This window comes from Amphiura filiformis, chromosome 17 (genome assembly GCF_039555335.1).
Source record: "Amphiura filiformis chromosome 17, Afil_fr2py, whole genome shotgun sequence".
Taxonomy (NCBI): domain Eukaryota; kingdom Metazoa; phylum Echinodermata; class Ophiuroidea; order Amphilepidida; family Amphiuridae; genus Amphiura; species Amphiura filiformis.
The window spans coordinates 19,266,099-19,280,941 of NC_092644.1; the positions used below are offsets into that span (position 1 = coordinate 19,266,099).

General features: G+C 37.6%; 2 non-coding genes and 1 pseudogene across 2 annotated transcripts; 2 read left to right on the top strand and 1 right to left on the bottom strand.

Moving 5' to 3' along the window:
* Window positions 1-3,341: 3,341 nt before the first annotated feature.
* On the top strand, window positions 3,342-3,415 carry Trnas-aga (transfer RNA serine (anticodon AGA)). Its single transcript has one exon. It is a non-coding gene; the product is annotated as a tRNA-Ser (tRNA).
* Window positions 3,416-5,131: 1,716 nt separating this feature from the next.
* Window positions 5,132-5,203, top strand: Trnas-aga (transfer RNA serine (anticodon AGA)). Its single transcript has one exon. It is a non-coding gene; the product is annotated as a tRNA-Ser (tRNA).
* Window positions 5,204-11,530: 6,327 nt separating this feature from the next.
* Window positions 11,531-14,843, bottom strand: part of LOC140137423 (cholinesterase 1-like) — a 33,497-nt pseudogene continuing 30,184 nt past the window's right edge.

The following is a 14,843-nucleotide window of genomic DNA, read 5'->3' on the forward strand; positions in this document are numbered from 1 at the left end:
TTTTCTAAACGCAGCACGTGGAACGTACGTTTTCGCGTACGTTTTTACGTACGTTAATACGATGTTAAATATTGCTAGTCTTAGTTAGGGGAAAAAGTTCACTTTGGTGACCACTCTCTGGCTAGTAAGGTTTGACGATTGATTCGACTTCTATGGACCATTTAGAAAAAAAAATAGCCACCATGTCCCTCGCGAAAATCCCGGCATTTTTCGCTAGAGGCCAAAATCCAAAATGGCCGCCACCACCATTTTGAAAATTTAAGTTTTGAACCAGAGCACCTATAATCATGCACAAAGACACTTTTTCGGATATGTCGAGTACAAGGATTCCGATTCTGACATTAGATTGACATTACGGCATCATTTTCACCCAGAAATCCAAGATGGTGGCCGGCACCATCTTGAAAAATTTAGTTTTGAACAAGAGGACCTTGAATCGTGTACAAAGACACTTTTTGGATAAGTCGACCACAAGGATTTCAAATTTGACATTACTTTGACATTACGAACTCATATTTACCCAGAAATCCAAGATGGTGGCCGCCGGCGCCATCTTGAAAAAAATAAGTTTTGAACCAGATTACCTAAAATCGTGTACAAAGACACTTTTTCCGGTAAGTCGACCCCAAGAAATCCGAATCTGACATTAATTTGACGCTACAAAATAATTTTTGCCCAGAAATCCAAGATGGCCCCCATTTGGTAGAGCGTAAATGTGATTTTTGAATGAAAGCAGAAGCATAAATGTGTCATTTCCACCTTATCTGGGGTTCATGTCCCTTATATGGGGTTTAAACTGCCTTATCTTGGGTTTACATCCCTTATCTAGGGATAAGGCGCCTAACCTGTGGTTTAGACGGCCTTATCCTGGGTTTACGTTCCTTACCTGTGGCTAAGATGCCTTAACCTTAGCATATCGCAAGATAAGGCATATAAACCCCAGATAATGCGCCGTAACCCCAGATAAGGGACGTAGACCACCGATAAAGCAGTCCAACCCCCAAATAAGGCGCTTTAACCCTAAATGAGGAACATAAACCTAAGATAAGGCATCTAAACCCCACATAAGGTGCCCAAACTCTACATACGGGTCGTTAATCCCAGATAAGGGTCGCAAACCTCAGATAAGACATCTAAACCCAAGATAAGGCGCCTTAACCCCAGATAAGAGACGTAAACTCAGATATGACAGTTTAAACCCCCGATAAGGCGCCGTAACCCCAGATAAGGGACGTACACCTCAGATAAACCAGTCCCAACCCCAAATAAGGCGCCTTAACCATAAATAAGGAACATAAACCTAATATAAGAGAAGTAAACCCCAGACGGCGCCTTATCTGGGGTTTAGACTGCCATATCTGAGTTTACGTCTCTTATCTGGGGTTAAGGCGCCTTATCTTGGGTTTAGATGCCTTATCTGAGGTTTACGACCCTATCTGGGGTTAACAACCCTTATCTAGAGTTAAGGCACCTTATGTGGGGTTTAGATGCCTTTTCTGGGGTTTATGTTCCTTATTTGGGGTTAAGGCGCCTTATTTGGGGTTTAGACTGCTTTATCTGAGGTCTACGTCGCTTATCTGGGGTTACGGCGCATTATCTGGGGTTTATATGCCTTATCCGGGTTTGAACTGCGAAATATTTTGTAACGGTTAATGTCAGCATCTTAGCCACAGGTTGAACGTAAACCCAGGATAAACTCAAACCACAGATAAGGCGCCTTACAGATTTACGCTCTACCAAATGGGGGGCCATCTTGGATTTCTGGGCAAAAAATTATTTTGTAACGTCAAATTAATGTCAGATTCGGATTTCTTGGGGTCGACTTAAAAAAAAAAGTGTCTTTGTACACGATTTTAGGTAATCTGGTTCAAAACTTTTTTTTCAAGATGGCGCTGGCGGCCACCATCTTGGATTTCTGGGCAAATATGATAATGTCAAAGTAATGTCAAATTTGAAATCCTTGTGGTCGACTTATCCAAAAAGTGTCTTTGTACACGATTCAAGGTCCTCTTGTTCAAAACTAAATTTGTCAAGATGGTGCCGGCCACCATCTTGGTTTCCTGGGTGAAAATGATAATGTCAAACTAATGTCAGAATCGGAATCCTTGTACTCGACATATCCGAAAAAGTCTTTGTGCATGATTATAGGTGCTCTGGTTCAAAACTTAAATTTTCAAAATGGTGGTGGCAGCCATTTTGGATTTTGGCCTCTAGCGAAAAATGCCGGGATTTTCGCGAAGAGGGACATGGTGGCTATTTTTTTCTAAATGGTCCATAGAAGTCGAATCAATCGTCAAACCTTACTAGCCAGAGAGTGGTCACCAAAGTGAACTTTTTCCCCTAACTATCTCGGTTCCAAACTGGATTATGCTCATTCGTCACGAAGGAGAACAAGTAAGCTGAAATAAATACTATAATATTTGATCTAATCTAACAGCTTCTAACCTAGGTCGATAGAGGGCATAGTGATGGAAAAAATAACAGTCCCGATAACAGTAAGCTGAGTCTATGCCTGATTCAAACAGGCCGCTTTTGATTTTGACTAAAATTGTGACCTACATACATGCTGATTAAACCTAATTGTTTTTTGTGCTCCTCAAATATTATAGTTGCCCCAAAACATATATGTTGGTAGATTAAAGATCACTACATCCATACACCATGACTTTACTTTCAAAATGAGACTTTATCGTCCTGAAAATTGGGCGCGTTGCATGGACTTAGACATGAGGTAAAATCAGCATATTCAACGTAGCATCTGCGTTTTGTTCTACGTTGGGAATCCAAAATGGGAAATCGCAAGGTCATTTTTTGTACGCAAAGTATCACACACATTTCAATGGGCAATCTCTGCGTATGAATATTGCGTTTAAATTTAGTCCATTTTTAACACATTGCTGTACCTTTATCATAATGATTTGTTACAAAAAAAAGATCATAAAAATAATTAGACTTTCCTTCGTATGTTCATTATCTTTGACTGTCTTTAACATATTGTGAAATGGACAAATTTTATACATTATCAACGATGTATCTACGTCGATTTCGCACGTGGAATATCTTCAAAAATAGCTAAATACGTGACCTCGCTTCGATACAGGAGAGTGGTTTTGAATAGATCAACGTACGTCCGATGTCTACGTTTGGAAATCGCAATGTCTCTAATGTTCTTGTGCAGGATGCGTATCCCCATTACCTACTTTACTTATATTATACTGGGGAAACGATTAAGCATCAGTAATGATCTCCTTCACTTGTGTACTTGCGTAATATTTGTTTGTGTGTATTGTATACCTCGACTGCCAACATTAGACCCAGTTTTAACCACCGTTTATCAGTGGGAGCTGGTAGCCTAATGGATAAGGCGTCCGTCTAGAGATCGGAAGGTCGTGGGTTCGATTCCCGCGCCGGCACATTCCCTTGCTTTTTTTTTCAAGTTGGGTTGTGTGCCGGTCGGGATTTGTATTTATATGTTGTCTTGTTTAATTCATGGAAGAAAGAGATAAGAGGGAACCACAACGAACGCATTCACTTTGTCCACTCCCTTTACCGACATTTAGTTGACATTGTTATTCATGAGGATTTACTTTGATCAATACCCCGCGTTAAATAGGTGATTGGTATTGTATTCCATGTATTTGCATGTCTTCTGGAGCGTGTGTGAAGGATGATTTGAACTAATGACCTTTCGTGCAAGCACCCTATAGGATTTTCTTTGGTGACGTGATCATCGGTCATTGATGGCCTACATCTTTTTCTTCCATTTTGCCCAATTTTTCCGAACTTTGATGACTTTTTTCTCAGAGTTGGCAGTCTTTGGCACTAAAACGAGTTAGCTAGTTACGATTATACATATAAAAACTATTAAATTAAACAGGTTTTATGTACCGGACTCAACCGGAACATTGTGCATTAATTAAGAACATTTTACATCTATTTTTCATCGAAAAAGTCACCAAAATCTGACCTTATTTGCTAAAGATGAAACTCAGCAAAAAAACGGCCGATTTTGATTACCTTTTCGATGTTTTATAGGACATTTTCTACACAACACGATCAAGAAAACAGTTTGACTGTAGATCCCAAAACAAAGCTACTATACATGTTCAGAGCATCAGTGAAATTCCATAATCTTACTTCTGGGTAGCGTTTGTTTGTTCGTGGATGGGTTTGTTATAAAATTTTTCCAGTAATGATTTTGCCAAGCTTCGATCGCGGTAAATGGATCATACATGAAAGTAAGTACCATTGATAGCTTTTCTTTTCATGCGTCAATAGATAAGCGGATTAAAACTTGGCCGATCGAAGTCGTTGTGGTTCCTTCTCATCTCTTTCTTCCATGTTTAATTGTAACACTTTGGGTTGGTACACTGTTCAATCTTTCTTATTTAATATATTCAGTTTCCTCTCGTAGCGAGCAATCGTTCCCCATTGTGTTTATTTGTTCTTGTGCAGGATGCGTATCCACATTACCTACTTTACTTATAGACGAATCCAACGAGCCAAGTCATGGTTAGGATTTGGTCGGCCATCTTTGGTTTCCCGCTAGCACCAACCTGGGGTTTTGAGCACCCGATTGTGCAAATAAAAGCCGCCTAACACCTAGAGAAGATGCAAAGACGAGGAGGGTTAATAGAATAATAATATACAATAGAGGTAATCCTGTCGCATCCTTTTGTTCATCCATTTGTACATCTATGAATAGATGCGACGGGATTACCTGCGGAATTATCTCTATTGTATTATTCTATTAACCCTCCTCGACCTTCTCTAGGTGTAAGGCGGCTTTATTTGCACAACTGTTGGAACTGTATTGTGTTGTAAACTTCTTTTGTCTACCTGTGTTTTCGCGGAAGGTGTAAAACGGGTGATGGAATGCAGTTTAAAATTTCCGCCAAGGCCGAATCATTACACATTTTGGATGCATTGTAGCGGACGGGGACCCAACTAAAGGCTGCTAGTCAGGTGTAGGAATGCGTGTATTTGGATTCCTCTATATTATACTGGGGAAACGATTAAGCATCAGTAATGATCTCCTTCACTTGTGTACTTGCGTAATATTTGTTTGTGTGTATTGTATACCTCGACTGCCAACATTAGGCCCAGTTTTAACCACCGTTTATCTGTGGGAGCTGGTAGCCTAATGGATAAGGCGTCCGTCTAGAGATCGGAAGGTCGTGGGTTCGATTCCCGCGCCGGAACATTTCCTTGCTTTTTTTTTCAAGTTGGGTTGTGTGCCGGTCGGGATTTGTATTTATATGTTGTCTTGTTTAATTGTAACACTTTGGGTTGGTAAACTGTTCAATCTTTCTTATTTAATATATTCAGTTTCCTCTCGTAGCGAGCAATCGTTCCCCATTGTGTTTATTTGTTCTTGTGCAGGATGCGTATCCCCATTACCTACTTTACTAATAGAAATTATTTACAGGCCAAAATATATGTAATGGAACAGAACAAGTTGTTGCATAAAGTTCAAGTGATATGTCAGTAAAAATAATAATTTCTAATCATAACATTATGCTAATTAGCTAATTAATATTCATATTTCAACATTATAACTTTGAAGTAGATTTTCTCCTATTTCATATTTTACCGAAAATGCATTTTTTTAAAAATGTGGAAGCAAAACTACACCACCATTGACTTCAAATTTGGCCAGAATTAGCTTTAAACCCTAGGCTATGTTTTGGACTGAACTTGAGTTCAGATAAGAAATCACTTTTTTATCAGTTTCAGTAAAATGCAGAAGGGTCACTAGTCATATATTACACAGAAATATAAAACACAGAACTTCAAAAGAGCTTTAATTTGACACCTCAACCACCTTTGTAGCATGTTCAGAAGTTGAGCTACATTTTTTCAAAAAATATGTCATTAACGCTAATTAAATATGCAAATTAGCTAATTAATATGCAAAAAAAATATGGGAAAGTACTTCTTGTCATATGCTTCCTAGCTGGTGATAGTATGAAGTTGCTGTGTTATATGGTTACTGAGATGCTGTAATCCCTGGTATTCCACTATTCCCCTTAATTGACCTGAACAAACCTTTCAAACTTTTGTCCATATTCGCACCCTACCCTATTCATTTCGTTTTTCGGTACCATCACCTTTGTAAGCAATGAACATTTTATTGTGAAATTTCATTGTACAAGGAATACATTAAAAAGAATTCCACATAGCCCCCACATGAAAAGTATTTAATTATATTTGTAATCACTCAAAAAGCATTTTGTGTGAATTTTACATCCGAACTTGGTGCTATTAAATTTTATGAGCCTTTTTATTTTATATGTAAAGTCTATGGGGGTGACGATTAGATATGAACGGCAATATTGAAAAACCCTCATTTTGGGCCATTTTAGACACTAAAATGCCCATAAAAAAAAGAAAATCACTTAGTTCGGATGTAAAATTCACACACAATGCTACCTGAGTGAGTACAAACATAATTAAATACATTTCATTCGTGGGCTATAGCAAAAACAAAAAATGTCCTATACCTTAATGTTTATGGAACAAAGGTGCCATGGCAACATTTGTACTTTGTACTGTTGTTTACTGCATACAGATATGCCCGCAGTTGCCTGCTATGTCCCTTTCTTTTAAATTTTAATTATCTATATACACGGTCTGTAACACAATGTTTTACTTAGCTTTTTCACTATGCAAGATTTGTACATAGCTGTAGGTGCGGCGCAAAAATAAGAAATTTATTTTCCTTTCTCTGATAATTGAGGCAAAAATAGCAATTGAGGAGTTAATTAAGGGGCACCAGAAATGCGGAACAAAACGTTATTCGTGGGAATTGTACGCGCAGCCGAAAGTTTGGAATCTCTATCATTGATTCCTAATACAATTCCTAGCGTATAATTGGGACAAAGAATATGATCAAGATTATACCTTCAACTATCAACGGTTAAATTGAAATCAAGGGTTCATTTCTCCAAAGAACATACCTCTGATTCTGCAAAAGTGCAATTATTCCTTGCAGATCAACTGACTGCGAAGCTCTTCGAATATCTCCGGCATGTACCAATTCTCCACAGCTAATGTCTAGCGTATTTTCTAAACCTGGACAGCGCATCGAGTTTCTTTTCCATACCCAGTGGGCACACCTGACGTTGAATTACGTTGAAATCACGTTGAAATTTCGACGTCAAAATCAATTTCGACGTTGAAATCAGGTTGAAATTACGTTGTATTTGCAAATGGACTTTGAAACAATAATGTTGGCAGCTTATGACATGGCGTTACACTGACATATATAGGTCTGTGCAATATTTATGAGTCCCGGATGTACCAAAAAGTGACTGCCCTTCCCCGACCTCTCAGCCTGCCAACATATGACTGCCCTTACGCTTACCAAAAAAATCTTTGCCCGCTTTTGCACATGCCAAATATTTGGGGACACAATTTGAAAACCTTAAACGGCAATATACAATGCGAGTATTATATAGCGAGCAGAAAAAGTTTGCATATTTCAACATTTCCATACAGTTTTCCTAAACATTTTTTTTTTCATTTCAAACGTACCCCATAAATGTGTGCTACAACGTCGCTTGGACCTCAAAAATTCTTTGCCTGCCTTTTGTGGTTTGCCAAAAATGTCTAGCCTTCCCCCATTTTACCCTAACCCGGGCTCATTATTGTACAGCCCCCCAACCTATTATGGGTCATGTATAATAATTTCTTTAAATGCCACTGCTGCCTGGGTCGCAACAAAAAATTCACAGAGTTCAGAAATCACGCCACGTCAAAATATCAACTACAGGACATGGGGAGACTGATGAACCCATCGCCGTACCATGGGTTTGCTTTTAGTATTGTCCTTTCATATGAAAAACTCTCGCGCTTATACACGGCAATTCCGCTGTTAATTTCTGGCTGTTCTGACGGTGCAAACAACTTGTGCTCCACGCACGGGATATGAAAGTTGAAAGCCTATTTGAAAACAGAAACCTTACTTCAAAAATTTTTGTGACTACAAAAAACCAACGATTTTTCATTAAAAAATCGAAATCTTGGCAAAAACGTCGAGTTTTCAATGGGGAAGTAGCCAAATTGCCGCCCTGTGACATGAGGTTCAGAGGCTTGGGCCATGGCTCGGAGAGTGGAGCAATTAAGCTTATAATATGGCGCTATTTTCTTTCGATTGATCAATTATTCAAATTTATCGCTCCGCGGTCTTTCTCTCATCAATCACGCTCGCCTACAATTCTTGGTAGTTGATGGCCAGCTTTTGAAGGAGACACACCGCAAGCGTACTCAATCCATAATCTATGTTGTGATACTTTGTTGATATATGATGATGCGGAATTAAAGATTGTGAAGTTTTATTTTGTTATCCGTCTATTTCTCTTCGTGTATCTGCGAGTCTTTTTCCGTGAAACTTTGAAATCCATCGATCATCTATTATGGTGTGAAATCTGTCTTTCACCAGAATAACTAATTGATGGATCTCGGGTAAGTTTCGTTCATAATAAGTGGTGGCAGAACCGTGTCGTAATCTTTTCCGGTACCAATCTTTAGCTGGCCGTCGATTACCCCTGAGGTAGGCAAGAAAAGAAAATCTGTTGAAATTCACGCTGCGATAGAGTGGATTGATTTCCTGTTAATTTTGTAGCGCGAAGAATTTTTTGCATGATTTCGGATATTTTGTGAATAATTTTGCAGCGTACTCTTGTACTAGTATCTTTCACCAGAAAAACTAATTGATGGATCTCGGGTAAGTTTCGATTCATAATATACAGCCTGTGTCCAAAAAAATTGTGCAAGTGAAAAGCGCCCTCGTTGGCAATTAGAAAATACAGTTGTGACATAATGCTTACATCTACGTCACGGGCGCAGTCGTAGCTCTCAAATGCCGTTTGTTCTGTTCAATTTGCTTGTTCCAATTTCGAGATATGTTTATTTAACAACGAAAGGGTAAAATCACAATTGTGCCACTTTTATAGGGAAGAGAGCTGTACACGTAAATCAATGATAGCTGATGTTGATGCGGCCAATGTACTCCCCCTTTTGGGGCGCATGAATTTGACGCATTAACATCAGCACGCGTGCATTATTTTGTCTAATATCTCTCCCAACAAGTAATACGCGTTCATTAACCTATAACATGTATAAGTGCGCAATATTTGTTTGTCTTTTAACATGTCTTAAGTGACTAAGAGAACAGTATTTACCATGATAAAATCATTGGCATGCACATGCAGAACAGCAGAATGTGAAATCCATTTTTATAGCAGAATGTGAAATATTTATCTTTTAATCTCTTTAAGTGGAAAAAGAGAATCATCATTCCTGCATCATGATAGAACAGTAGGCAAAAAAGTATTGTATTGTGTAATTGATGCATTCTTTTGATTTCACGAAGGAACTCTTGATAAACTTGATGCTATCACTGTTATATGTAAAGCCCCCTTCCCTATAGTAAAAGTGGCACAGTTGTGATTTTACCCTTTCGTCTTTAACTAAACATATCTCAAGATTAAAACAAGCAAATTGAACAGAATAAACGGCAATACGGAATGATATGCGCATCGATGAAACAACGACTCATCTGGTTTCTTTCGTAATGGCCATCGGGATTTACCGAAATGGGCTATAACCATCCGGAACAATGACAGAGCTTTTTAATACTCGTAACATCCATTCTGCTACCTCGCATATTTCGCATCATACCATCCTTCAAAATAAATTCTTTAATACTTCAGAAAGTTCCTGCAATCTTATTAATTCTTAGCTGTGTAATATGACACGATATAACACCAGTCGGTTCGGCGCGTTCGTGTCAACGCGATATTCGTATGCGCTATTCGAACCAATCGAAAGGTGCATAGCAATAACGGGATTGATCGAATCTAAGTCCTAGGATTTAATTTGATTGCCTCGTTGTTTTACTTAAAATAATGATCTCACACGTGTTATATGAGACGATAGATGCATGACAGCGGCTAAAAACAATACCTTTATTCATAAATGAAGAACCCGTACAACCCATATCTTACACACCCACTACCATAGATAAGCATCCCCCTACATGTCGACACCCGGATACATAATTGAAGAGCTTATTTCCAAACCATGTTAAGTCCACAAACACATGTTTCTAATTTACCTGTGCGATATTGTAATGAGTTGTGATGCTATAGGTATAGTAATTTCAGTAGGATGCACCATTACAATGCAAACAGTGGATGGATGGACAGTAACAATACTGTGTGAGGCCTTTGATTCCCAATTGAGAACAGTATAGTCTGCATATTGTTAAACTGCATTGTTGTGGTCAATAATGGCTTGTTGGTGGTACAACTCATTGTTGCTAATATCAAACTTGTCAAATTAATTGGGATTGTGATTGTATCACAATAAATGTGAAACATCTGGTTGTGGACTAAACATGGTTTGGAAACAAGCTCTTCGTATACAAAACATTGATAAACGAGAAAGATAATATTCTACCTCTAAGAATAATTATGAGATCGATAAAAAATCGATAAAAACTCACGCTCCCATCGCGTTTACCTGACACTGAGCCCTGCCCAAGATATGAGATCTAAACATCAAAATACAAACAACATTATTTCTCTAAAAATAGAGAATAGCTGTAAATACATGACATTTGGCTTTTAGGAGTCCAGTGATTTTGAATCAAGCTTCGCAATTTGTAGTATATCCAAGTGAAATAGCATGACAGATACTGATATAATATTGGATGGCTGAGCATGATACCATAACATATCGGATGAGTCATAAAAATATCGGACGAGCCAACGGCGAGTTCGATATTTGTATGACGAATCCGATATGTTATGGTATCATGTGAAATAAGCCATCCAATATTATCATTATTAGGTTTTCTTAACTCATAATAACCCTGAAAACATAATAATGTGCTTTATTGGAGGCAATGTTTTTCAATTCGGTCTACTCCCAAGGTGAAATGTAGTATTTCCTTGTTCTCACAGAATTTACAGCAGATACTGTGTGTACTTATGTGGGAGAGTGGTTCTACCCATTTTAGCAAGTTGCTTTAAGGTGGTACTACATACACCCCCTGATAAATTTTGTGACTAATTTTGCATTTTTCGCACAAAATAACTACACACTGGTAACAAAAGTTATGTATATTATAGGAGCAAGGAATCCAATTACTTCATAGAAATTTCGGTGATTCAAGACAAGTGGTTCATCATATGTTAAGAAATGAGGCACATTCCAGCTGTACCGCTTTTCTAATCATAAATAACGTACCGCTTGTCTTGAGTCACTGAAATTCCAGTGTAGTAACTGGATTCCTTAATCCATACATAACTTTTGTTACCAGTGTGTTATTATTTTTAGTGCAAAAATAGTCACAAATTTATCAAGAGATGTAATACCACCTTAACGTTTTGAATTCTAATTACAAAAACAGTTTTACTTAATAATGTTCGCGTTGTTCTTTTCAGGAACAATTATTTTATCGTTGCGTTTTTAGTTGGATCCTCATAAACTAATATTAACATACGGCCGTTGCATCATGCGGTATGAGCAAAATGCCATCTATTTTGCTAGTTGAGAAAGAGAGGCCGAAAGACTAAAGGTACCAGTAAGCTTCCATTGATTATACAGTAGAAAGTTGCCTTAATTAGAATTTGCAGCCTTGTACTTGTTAAATTGTGCCTTCCAATCGACGAGATATTCGTTTCTATATTTATCAAACTCTTCTTTCCATTGCTGCTCAACCTCATCGATGTCACCTGTATGTAACAGAATGGAAGAAAAATCAAATTAAAAAGCTTTTGCCGCTAATTAATTCATTGTCAGTGTTAAAAACAACAGGGTTTATTCATTCATTGATGATAACAAGGTGACAAAAAAAACCTGGCTTTCGGCAAGTAATCTTGCCGAAATGCTGTCATTCCCAGTATACAGGGTGATTTAAAATGAACTGTACCCAACTTCAAAAATTAAAATAAAATACTTACCGACATTTAAATAATTTGTATTTGCAAGCTGTAACTGGATAGTATGTTTCCTGTTATTGGTGAAAAAATCATGTCTTTACCTCTAATGGTTTTGAAGAAAATTACATTCTTAGAAAACACACCAAAAACGATGTTGCACACGGATGAGTATTTTATTCAAACTGTCTGTTCTACAGCATTTTGCTCACTCAACTGCCCTCAAACAGTTTCAGTTCAACATAAATTGTGAATTTAAAAATGAAAATAAGATGAATTGATAAATATATAAATAAAATTAAAATTAAATACTTACCGACATTTGAATAATTTTATTTTACTAGCTGTGATAGGGTAATAGGCTATGTTTTCTATTATTGGTGAAAAAAATCAGGTATCTCGTTCGAGTGTATGGATATTGCACCAGCACCATTTTTGTTTGAATTTCCCTCTACAATTTCAAGTCAACGGATTCTTTGTTCTTCATGTATTATTTAACATGTAATCTTTGCACACCTGATATTGTAATTGAATATCAATATTATTGATTTAATAATGCGAAATAACATTTGTCTTGGTTTTGCTGTACATGTAGGCCCTACGTAGTCATGGTAGTTGCATTTTGTTACTGCGGTAGAAAACACGGATAAACATAGTTCCGTGTGTTGGTCTAAAAATGGGATGATAACTTGACTGAAACCACTTATTATCAAAATTCAACATTTCTACTACAGAGCACTTATCACTGCTTTCTATGATAGTTTTTTTTTATATGTATAATTTCCGCAAATATATATAAAAAAAATGGTGAAGTTGGGTACAGTTCATTTTAAATCACCATGTAGCTTTACAACAAGGTGAAGTATAAGACAGCCAAACCCCAAATGATGTGAAACATTACGTTTAATACGTGCAAACATTCAAAGGCAGGACAGGTAAAAAGTGGAATTGGACGGGTCACATAATGAGAGACGCAATAAAAAGATGATGGTGTAACAGAAGAGACCATCAGACAATGAGTAAGAAAAAAGGTAAGTATGAATGCTTGATGAACATTCTGTGTAATTCACTATGTGCAATCTTTTACAAAAATTATAGCGCCGAGGTTGAGCGTGCATGTTTGTATGCAACTATTTCTCCTGACAATATTGACCTAACTTAGCAATCCTGCAAACAAGTTTGTAATATGCATATGAGCTGCCAATATTATTAGCATACGCTCGTACATCAAGACAAGAAGCCAGACCCATCGACTGAAAGTGCAAGATAACCGGCCCCGTGCGAAGCTAAGATCAACAACTATTCGTAAACCCTTCCCTAGGCATCATGATAGAACCGTTGTCTGAATCAACAAATCAATCATTATTAATCAATCAATCAATAGCACTATTTATAGAACTCCAAAAAATATACGAACTTGGACTAAAGAACTACAAACTTGTCACAAAAGCATATAAAACAATGATTATGCAAAGAAACTTATAAAGAGATGTTTCAAAAAGTTCTTCAATGTGTCATTATCCTGAACACTGTAATGAATAATGACTCTAATACCGCACAGTGACATCGCCCCGATATCTTCATCTAGTAGAAATCGCCATGGTAGGTTGAATCCACAGCCACGAAAGGTCATTTTATTCGGACCTTATGAGATGCATATTATTAGCGAAGTGACCTGACTAAGGCTACTGACAAAAGACGGGGTAATTGATTTTTCGCTCTGTGAGCAAGCTTGTATACGACCAGAGGAGGCTTAAAGGCATTCCTACAATGCACTATGATTGGGAAATTTGATCAATATAACCTAATTTTAAAGGCAAAGTCCCCATTGCCACACACACAAAATGGTCATTTTAAAACTGCAGCCAACGAGCTAATAGTTGAGACTTAGGACTGATATTTGATTTTCTTACAGGAAACATTCATATTGTCCCACTGCATTAATTTTATTCCTAAGTCTCAATGTTATGAATGTTAAATAATAGGATGAAAACACCAGATATTTGCACACAATTCCAATGCAAGGCATGATCAACTGTACCATATGTGTACAAAAGCCAGACATACAAGGTCAGAAACCCCATTGGGTTGTGGGAATGTCTTTAAACATCCTCTGGTATACGACATTGCGGTCAATGGTTATACTCTCTCCACTTGAGTGATCGTGAGTGCCGCTATAGCCTGCGCGCTGTAGTCCATATACAGGACCAACGCAATATAAAATTGATAGTTTTGGTGAAATTTCGAGTTCAAATCGCACGGCCAATTTTCAAAGCGCACGCTAACGACTATAATATCTGTTCAACACGTATTTTCAAGTGTATGAGACCACATCTGGTTTCTTGAGAAAAATTCATTTACGGGAGATATTCATCATTTTCGAACCCAGTATCCGAAGATTTTCGTCTGATATCAAAATCGTGCATAGCAATTCACGTGTATCGATCCCGTGTATTCGTTTTAATGTCTCTGCTGCACCAAATAATTATTAGCCAGGCGATGTCGGTGTGTACCGTACCTATTCTGTCGGTCCAGCTTCTAGTCTTGGGCTCATGCTTCACGTGGCTCACGGTTTGTAATCAACGACAGAAACCAGCTGTGAAGGAGACTATCGATGTTGTCACTCCAGTCCAAATTCAATTTCGACACTCGACCATAGAATTTAATTGTCAGTTTGTCATTATATAAAACAATAAATCAAGTAAGTAACTTCCACTCTGAAAACTTAAAAACTTGTTTGATTCCACTGACTATTTGCGATCGAAATATACATACAACACCAATGACAGAAATCATCAACGAAAAATCGGACTTGGACTTGTTTTCACTCAAATTTGAGTCGCGTCATCAACCGGAAGTGACGTGGCACGGACCGACAGAATATTCCATTTTAGA